The 10113-nt window shown below is 45.1% G+C and overlaps 1 long non-coding RNA gene across 1 annotated transcript in view; it reads right to left on the bottom strand.

Moving 5' to 3' along the window:
• LOC135093841 (uncharacterized) overlaps nt 1–7602 on the bottom strand; it is a 333879-nt gene extending 326277 nt beyond the window's left edge. The window contains exon 1 of the long non-coding RNA XR_010263494.1: nt 7460–7602. This is a non-coding gene — a long non-coding RNA (uncharacterized LOC135093841). The remainder of the gene's footprint in view (nt 1–7459) is intronic.
• Nucleotides 7603–10113: the final 2511 nt, after the last annotated feature.

The following is a 10113-nucleotide window of genomic DNA, read 5'->3' as shown; positions in this document are numbered from 1 at the left end:
AAAATAAAATAAAAATGAATAAATATGGAGTGTGTTCCTTAAGATCCTGGGATATTACAAATGCAGTGTGTTAGTAAGATTCAAACAGGAGACTTTCTGCTATACTTTATCATTTTACCAAGTAATTAAAGAAAACCTAACAACCAAGCAAGCACCCGTAGATTCGTTGACGTTTGATTATGGATAAAGTGTTAGTAAGATTCTAAAGAGAAGACTTTCTGCTATACTTTTACCAAATATTTAGTTAGAGAAAGCACCTTAACAGCCACACAAAGATTAATAGATTTGTTAATGTCAGGTTTAGTCCGTGTTTGTGCAATGACAGAGGGGAAGGGAAGGGAAGAGGAAACGCTGGACGCAACACGGAAAGAGTTCAGGCAGATTGCATTCCTGGTCAGGTGTGTTGCTGCAGGTCAAGGCGCTAGTCATCGTGTGTCGCTCACCTGTCATGTGCACCCTCCCTTACACCCTCATTCATCGTCACCCTAACCCAGATACCACTTTCTTGCCGCCTTGACTTCCTAATACTTCCTCCTCCTCCCCCTTCTCTTCTTCCTCCTCCTCCTGGCCATCGCAGTAAAGGTGTGATTGCAAGGCCTTACGTGAATTCAGGAAAAAAATGAGGAAAAGGACAGGTGAGTTGAGGTGAGGAGGCTGGTGAGGAAGGACAGTAACAGGTGAGGAAGAGGAATGGAAAGGTGAGCAGCCTCTTGAAACTTGCTCTCCTCCAACCACCACCTCTCCTTCTCTTCCTCTTCAATGATTTCTTCCCATTTTCCTTCACAACTGTGACTAATTATCAATAATGTCTATATATTAACCTTAAATGCCACTCATACCATGGCCATTACTCACACGCACACGCACGCACGCACGCACGCACGCACGCACACGCACACACACACACACACACACACAGCACGTGCCTGAAAACCTTCAACTTATGTAAACTTATCCCGGTAAATTTTTAAGGACAACCAGTGAAGAAATACTAAGGTCAGATATTACCTGTCTCTCTCTCTCTCTCTCTCTCTCTCTCTCTCTCTCTCTCTCTCTCTCTCTCTCTCTCTCTCTCTCTCTCTCTCTGAAGCCACAGGTGATTAGTGCCGCTATCACTACTAATGAGAGGTGGGACAGGTGAGCAGGACGTGAACCATCCTCGTCCTTCCTCCCGATAAGAGGTATCACAGCGGCCCTCACCAGTCACCACCACTATCGCTGCCTCGTGATGTAACGCCGCCTCCCGCCTGTCCTCTCTCCTCTCAACGGTACACACGCTCCAAGGTCAGATTAGCTTGCGAGATCACTTCTAATTTCGTTAATGAGTCAAAGGAGTGTAGAACTTTGTAACAGTGAATTGTTGTTATTTTTTATAGTAATGAAGGCTAGGTGTTCGAAATTTATGTTTTATTTTGTGTGCTTACTAGTAGGATATCAAGGTGGTGTTGACTTCATTGGTGGTTAAAAACTAATACCTCGGGCTGCGGTGTTATTAAGTGTTTGGGTGATGATTATGGTGGTGGTGGTGGTGGTGGTGGTTATAATTATTCTACTGGGTGTGTGTTTTGAGTGGAATTGGATGTGGTGCTTATTATATTGATGGTCATGTAGAAAAATAATACTTCGGGATGAGATGTTATTCTTAAGTGCCTGGATGGTGTGTGTGTGTGTGTGTGTGTGTGTGTGTGTGTGTGTGTGTGTGTGTGTGTGTGTGTGTGTGTGTGTGTGTGTGTGTGTGTGTGTGTGTGTGTTCGTTCGTTCTTTCATAATATATAATATATATATATTGCCATAAGAACAGTCTGATTATACATAATCGTATTATATAACAAGGCACGTGAAGACCTGCAGATAAGTCTCATTAGCATACACAATTAAACAAAAATAACATGTTAGTCCACAGAGGAGACGTAGTAATATAAACACTGATATCTACATCAACAATACACGACTAATAATTACAAAACAATCACATGAAATGCTTCGTCTGTGTGTGTGTGCGTATGTAAGTGAGCGTATGCAAGTAATTAAGTAAATGTTCAAAGTTAAATATACAGCAAAATGTCACTCTTAAGCACATAATTCACATACATTTGCATTGTTCATCGAGATGTGTGTGTGTGTGTGTGTGTGTGTGTGTGTAAAAACAAACGGTAATACAGGGAGCAATAACGAGCGTGCGGTCTGGTACAGAAGGTTGTCTCACCCCAAGATGAAGGGGTTTGGAGGGAGGGGGGTGAGGGTGTGCGGCGGGGGCAAGGCGAGACGAGGGTGAGGGAGAGGTGGTGGAGCTGTGGTGAAGCAAGATAGGAATACCAGACCTTGAGGTGAAGGAGAGGCTAACTGAAACACTGACTGACTGACGAAAACAGAGACGGCGGGCGAAGGTGATGGCGTGGTTGAGTGCTAGCGGAAGAAAAAAGTCATGTAATAGGAACGGTAAAATAGACTGAGGATTGATGCCGATGATAAGTGGATGGGGCTGCCCAGGGTGGATGGAGGGTGAATGAAGGTGGATGAGAGTAAGCAAGGTCCACGTGGCGACTGGTGAAGAGCGAGGGTGAGAGGGGGAGGGAGGGAGGGAGGGTAAGTGGAAAGTGTCTGGAGGTGGGAAGAGATGAATAGAACTACAGGATAGAAGCACTCATGATGTTTCCTCTCACCCTTAACCCTTCCCCCCTTAACACATCTCTTCTTCCCCGTCCTCCACCCAAGGTCAAGATGTATGTGTTTAGCTCCCGTCACCGCCGCCCACTTGAGTCCAAACCCCACCTCCATCCTCTGCCCTCCCACTCCCCTCGCTGGCTGCCCTCCCACCCCTCATCCGACCCCCATCCATGAACCGTACCTGCCGTACCCACACAAGGAGCTCTGTGCGTTATCCTTCAAGTCCTTCTGTGGTTCCGGGACTTAGAAAAAAAAGTAGGAAAAGAAAATAATTCAATGAAAAACACACATTAACTGATATACCTACTTGAAAAAAATTTAATAACGTGAATCACAGTCAGGGTGATAATTTCTATAGTGCAGGTATTTATTTGACTAGAGAAGTATTTACATAACGACAAATACGGTCATTATTTTCACGTTAAGTGGCGGTGATGGATGAGTATTGTGCTTGTGTTGGGGAGAGGGGAGAAAGGTGGAGATGGGTCAGCTAGTGCCGCGGAAAGGGAAGGATGGCGAGAGAGAGAGAGAGAGAGAGAGAGAGAGAGAGAGAGAGAGAGAGAGAGAGAGAGAGAGAGAGAGAGAGAGAGAGAGAGAGAGAGAGAGAGAGAGAGCAGGGCAAGATGGTACTATAAGCAGGGGGAACAATGTATGAGAAGGGAATGACAGATGATCCTTATTACTTCCCTGAATTCATCCCGGCTCATCATCACCCCTTCCGCCCCTCCCTGCGTCAGCCAGCCAGCCAAGGTCCGTTCGTCCGCTAGCGAGTCGGGTGCGAGGGTTGGGGAGATGGGGAGCGGAGGGGCAAGTGAGAGTCTGTTACGTAATGCTGTCAAGGAGTGTCTCTTCCTACACAATGCACTTCCTACCCTAACCTCGCTCCACGCTCGGGGTCTTGCCTGCTACTCAATGCACCGCGACGGAAAATAAATTAAAAAACAATTACCAGCCATGAGATTGTATAAAAAAAATTACGTGACGCCTGTAACAAGTTTAATTTCATGGTATTCCACACACACACACACACACACACACACACACACACACACACACACACACACACACACACACACACACACACCACACACACACACACACACACGCGCGCGCGCGCGGAGGTCGTCAGGGCGCCTGTGAAGTAATGAAGTTCTGCAGTCGCCTTGACTAAGAAAATTAAAAGCTTCCGGTGCAGGAGGAGAATCAGCATCACACGTTCCTTCCCTCGCCCTCCCCTGCCGCTGCCCCGCCGCGCCCCATGGCAAAGAAGATGACGATGCAGGGAGATGAGGGAAGCGATAAAGGGTTTGAGAACAATAACCCCGACAGGACGGCTGACTGCCTTCGCGGGACAAATGCCCTCTACGCGTCACCGCCCAGACACCCGCCACCTGGGAGACTATCCCTTGCATAACTCCACCTCAGACTTTCCTCCGGAGCCTTCAAGGATTGGGAGATAAGTCCAAAGATCTGCATTCGAAACCATAATAATTCTGCACCAATGATTGTTCCCTTAATCTTGCCACGAATACTGAGAATCAACTGGATATCTACTGCTCACGGACAAATTTGCGTAAGGACACCAAACTTGCAATACCAACCACACATCACAGACGACAGCCACTGCTCCCCACTAGTGAACAGTCGGCAAAGGAAGCAGTGGTTTCCAGGAAGGGATGAAACGAGGGAGGGGAGGCAGCTACTGTGGAGAGTCACCTCGAGGTCACTTGTCCACAGAAACAATAAGCTGGTGCTGCTCCCGCCGACTCCAACACATCGCCGCGATGATAGAGTAAAGGTCATGAATATTATAATTTGTCTTCACCCATGACTGCCTCAAGGACCTCCAATACTGTGCCTGGGAAGTTACTCTATACAGCCAGCAAGACATCGCCACGAGAAACAGATGCAAAACTTTCACAATCTACCTATCATCTTATTATGCTTCATTTCAACAAACGACCTTAGTTTAGGAAGACCCATTTAACCAAAGGAAGATAAGGCATACATCAATTGAAGTGTTCCATGAGATTTTACATCAATACGAGTACCAATGTGGGAGGCGACATATAAAAGTATGAGGCAATCACAAGTGGATGCAAAGGAGAGAACTTAATATAATTTTCTCAAGTAGGCTGGTCCACTAGCCACGGGAGTTCCCCCACGAGGCTGAACACGTCAGAGGAATTTTGATGAGGGTGAGCTGTCTTGATCCAGACTGAAGGCAGATTGAAAGGTTACTTAATAGAAGAATGTATTGGAGAGAGAGAGAGAGAGAGAGAGAGAGAGAGAGAGAGAGAGAGAGAGAGAGAGAGAGAGAGAGAGAGAGAGAGAGAGAGAGAGAGAGAGAGAGAGAGAGAGAGAGAGAGAGAGACGACGAGAAGGAAGACTTACATGTGGTTACTCAATAAAATGGACCCTATTGATGCTAGAAAAAAGGCAGCAGTATCACCCTCAAGACAGGTCACGCCGCTGGGGACACGGAGGGCCTGGTGCGGGGAGACCACTAGCAACAGAAACAACAGGTCGAGCCGCGGACAAACACTCCAACATCACAACACAGCCCAGGGTCCCCTCACTCCACTGCACCACGAACCCACCACCCACCTACCTTCACTCTATCATGCAACACCAGCAGATTACCGCGACCACAGACACAACGACCAGCTATCACTACCACCTGATTGCAGTCTTGCCAAAGCCACTACCCCCGCCTCCACCGCAAGTCGTGACTACCGCCTAGCACATTAATTACTCTGCTATTTAGGTTGTCTGGTGGTGGTGGTGGTGGTGGTGGTGGTGGTGGTGGCCTGCTTCCCTTCCCTAAGAGTTAAGATTCCGGGTCCAAGTTTGAGTTGAAATTAAGTGGGATGTAAAGAAAGTTTGCTAATCCACCACCACCACAGAGGCAGGAGTCTCAAAGTCACCGACACCGCCTCCGTCCTCCGTCCTCGTCCTTGCCGCCGTATCTCCTTCCGCCACAGGCATCATCTGTATATTCCCCGATTTTTTTTAAGGTTATAAAAGCTTAAAGTTCAAAATCACATGCCAACTTTGCATTTAATGTCAAGGTCGACTTGACTTTACTGACAATACTCCTTCATGAACACACACACACACATACACACACACACACACACACACCCTCTTACGGCATTACAAAATATTCCAAGCTTATATATATTTTTTCTGCTTCTCACGTAATCCTTAATATTTTTTTTTCTGCTTCTCACGTAATCCTTATTAATCTATGAACTGTTTTAAATGCCGAAGTGACGACAAACATCTGAGCATTTAAAATTTCTCACATACAATTTAAAATTTCTCACACAATCTCCAAGGCACTAAAGCATCGAGGAACATCAAGACACACCAGTATGTAAACTTGCGAACTTCTTGAAAACTTCCCGTAACTAACTTGTTGAGGGCCGTTTTCTTTCCCTATTTTTAGTGTTCTTGGTCAGCCTTATTTGCCACGTGAAATGAATAAACGAATGAATAAGAAATAAAGGAAAGAAGCTGATAAATAACTACACAAATAGATAAACACTAGATAGATAGATAGATAAAAAGATAGATATTTGATAGATACAAACAGCTGTCGCATATTTCTTCCTAACTGCCACGTACACCCTCTATCTCTGAACCACTGAAACACCTAACGGCCTTTCAAACCAAACAACAACACACACGACAACCTCGTTACCGCGTGGGGAGAGCGAGCAAATTCGCAGCTCAAAAATTTAGCGCCACAGCAGACATAAGAGCTCTCTCTCCCTCGCCTGCCCTCATCAACCACGCACCTCCAACGAAGATGTCATTCACACTCGACATGCTGACTCGTCCACCAGACCTCTACACACACACACTCACAAAAAAAAAAAAAAGAGGAAACTGCAAATGACCCAAACTACCATTTTTATATCAAGGGAATGATAAAGTTTCGCCGATTTTTTTTTTTAATTGCCGGATGAGTTTTTATTTTGAATATCAAGAGAATATTCATGTTTACGTTTTTTTTTTTTTACCGTTTTCTTTTTTTCATTGAATAGATAACCAGCGGGATAACGGGACGACCAACGATATTCCGGACAATGGTTCTGGTTCTGTATCACGGGGAAGAAATACAATCGCAGCACAGTCTATCTTATGAGCTAATATGAAATAAGTAGGTTTCTCGCCGCGGTAGTCACGGAGAGCGGGTTGGGGAGGGGAGCTAACAATCATTCTACTGCCGTTTCCTCCCTCCCTCATCTTTCATCTACTTATCTACCGCATACACTTTTTTTTTCCAGCGTGAGCATCAACTAAATCAATATCCCGAATGAACTTACAAACATGATCAATATAACAACGAACAGCTTATTCACATCTAGCTAGATACTAAAATATATGTGCCAATACTGTAACGATGCCTGAACCCGCGAAAGTATCACGGCAACACCACCTATAGTTTTTTTTTTTTTTCTCTCTCTCTCTTTTAAGTGTGAAAGAGGCTGGTCAAGGGAGGTATGAAATGCCCGATAAACTACCACTTTTCTTCCACACACACAAAAAAAAAAAGAACTAACAGCAAGACTGCTAAAAAGAGGTCACCAATGCACTGTACATTGTTCCGGAAATGCCTTAATAATACGATGCCAAAACATAAATAAACAAACATCATATTTCAGAGTACACCGGTACAAGAGAGAGAGAGAGAGAGAGAGAGTGAAGATCCTGATAAACTCTTGCATTACTGAGGTGGACAGAATACATGAATAATGGAGACAAATGACAAAGCAACACTCACAGGCTGCCCATCACTAATGCAGCGTTTCACCCGTCCCTCTAGTCACCATGATCACCATTCTCCTCGCGGCGGGTGTCCTTCGAACTGTCCTTTTCACCAGGCATGCACACACACACAACACGTACACTTCCGCCGGTGTCTCGAGGGCTACTGGGGAGGCCTGGGAGGGAGGGAGGCCTGTGGGGGGTGGAGAGGGAGTAACTATATGAGGGCAGTGGGTGGAGAGATGGGGGATATTGTGGGAGGGAATGGGAGGGGGAGCAATAGGAGGGAGGCAATGGAGGGAGGGGGTAACAAGAGGTGGGTAGAGAGTCCTAAGGAGGGGGATATTGGGGAAATGGGATGGGAAGATGGGGAGTTACTATGGGTAGACAGGAGACAGTGGGTGATAAGGTGGGAGTGGTACTGGGGGGAGGAATGGTAAGGGGCATTGTAGAACCTTCGAGTGTAAGCCCAGAAAATGATATACGTGTAATTATTCTCTTTTTCCTCGTGTCCTTGTGTTTTCTGCGCCTGTGTGGTTTGATGTAAGGTTGTTTTGATCCGTAAATCCGTGTTGGGATCCATGTTTTTGTTTTGTTTTGTTTTGTTCACCTTCCTCTGCTATTAACTGAATACATTAATTTCTGGATACATATTTCGTTTGGTTTTCATCACGCCAATCAATCGAAGCAAACGTCCTTCCTCCAGCACCCACATTGCCTTGTCCTCGCGAGCGAAACCTGGTTGTGACGAGACTTTTTTTTTTTCCCGGACACACAGCACAGACGTTGACAAAGTGTAACAGTGCATGAAATACAAAGAAAACTGCGAACACGTGTATCATGCTGACTCCCTTTCTTCTTGCTTCTCACCCTTTACATAACATCAGCCGCAAATAACACGAAATAGGGTGATCTCCGATGAAGAAAACTGAAAAAAATATTCGTTCCTATTTAGGAGGATAGCAGAGGGGAAGGAGGGATAGAGGGGAGGGGGAGATGCGCAGGCCACCACTAGCTAGGTCAGTGAGCATTCAGGTTGTGTTTTCTTTAGGATTAAGCTTCTTTCGTAAATATTTCACTATCACACATGTGCATGTTGTCAAAACACCTTGGGGGAGACTGTGGCAGCACCAGAATGAATGCCTGAAATGAATGTAAGGTGTTAAACAATTAGAGGCTGGGAAATAGCCTTCGCAGGGCTGCGCGAGATTCAAGTAGTATCCAAGCACTCCGACGTCACATTTTACGTTGCTCAACCACACAACTGCTTGTATTTTCGTTAAAAAAAGAACATTCCAAGGTTGCTTGGGTAACCAGGGAATAAAGAAATTAAGTGTGGCCTGTGGAGGTGATCCAAGAACTAAGTTTTGGCCAAAGGTAAACACAGCAGATCAGTGTGAATATAACTGCCCAGTGGAAGTATTTCGTACACTGTAGAGGCATCCTAACGAACACAGCGGTGGTGGGCTCGTCGGAACATACCGTTTGAATAGTGCAGGAATTGCACTTGTAACAGATATGGGGTGAGACGTGGAGATGAACCAGTGGCAGACTCTCACCCTTTTAGATAACCTAACCTAGCTTAACCTGTCTCAACCTTAATATAATTTAATCGAAGTGGAGCTGTGGTGGCTGATCTTCACGTGATTCAATATTCATTACAATACTTACAAGATTCCTTTGTTTGCACCTGGTTTGTCCCTACGCTTGAGGTGGTGGTGGTGGTGGTGGTGGCACTGATTCTTTGGTAACTGTATTTTGTGGTTTGGCGAATAAGCACCCTGGGAAATAGCGCCGAGGAAGAACGAATGGCGATAAAATTAAACGAAATGGTGTTGAAGAAAATAACAGGATTAGCGGTGGTAATGGCTGCCATCTAGTTATCGTTGTATTGTTGGTAGTGAAGACGCATGGTAATAATGGTAATAGAAGACTTGATTATAGTTGTTATGATGGTAGTAGTTAAGGTGATGGTAATGAAGGTATATGTTGCATCACCAACACCGCAACACCATCACTGTTCATGTGCGTGCCCAGGTGTTGATTACGAAAGAGAGAGAGACGAAAGAAAGGAAATGAGGCAGCAGCAACAACACACTTTATTTTCAAGCGTAAAAGTGAATCGCGCTGAAATTCTGACACTAATCCACTTCAGTCAGCTCTACCGAAGACCTTTAGACGCTTCATTTAGTCTAAAGTGTGTGTGTGTGTGTGTGTGTGTGTGTGTGTGTGTGTGTGTGTGTGTGTTTAATTTTATTGTTATCTGGGTAAAGAGACGCTTGGTATGTAGATAAGTATTGTGTTTTAATTTTTGGGATTTGCTTCAAGATTATGTTTTGGTTGGTGGGTTTTATGGTCATCAAGTGTATATTCATTTTATGGAGTACATAAATGTTTTAATGTTTTAGTATGTTATAAATCTTTGTGGCCAATATATTAACCAACTAACTGAGAGTTTATCTATGGGGGGGAGAGGCTGATGAAGATGAGAACAAGGCAAAGGAGTGGAGTGGAGTGGAGTGGAGTGGGGGGAAGGGAGAGAGGACGGAGTAGCACTACCAAAGTTCTTGACGTGTTGCTCTGACGTGGAATGCAAAATAAAAAGGAATGAGGCAACAGTTGAGTGTCTCGAGGTCTCGCTCCGACCTTCAGCTTCTGATAAAATGTTTT

The sequence above is a fragment of the Scylla paramamosain genome, chromosome 3 (assembly GCF_035594125.1).
Source record: "Scylla paramamosain isolate STU-SP2022 chromosome 3, ASM3559412v1, whole genome shotgun sequence".
Lineage (NCBI taxonomy): Eukaryota > Metazoa > Arthropoda > Malacostraca > Decapoda > Portunidae > Scylla > Scylla paramamosain.
Note: the sequence above shows the minus strand (reverse complement) of the source record. Positions and strands in the feature narration are given on the sequence as shown.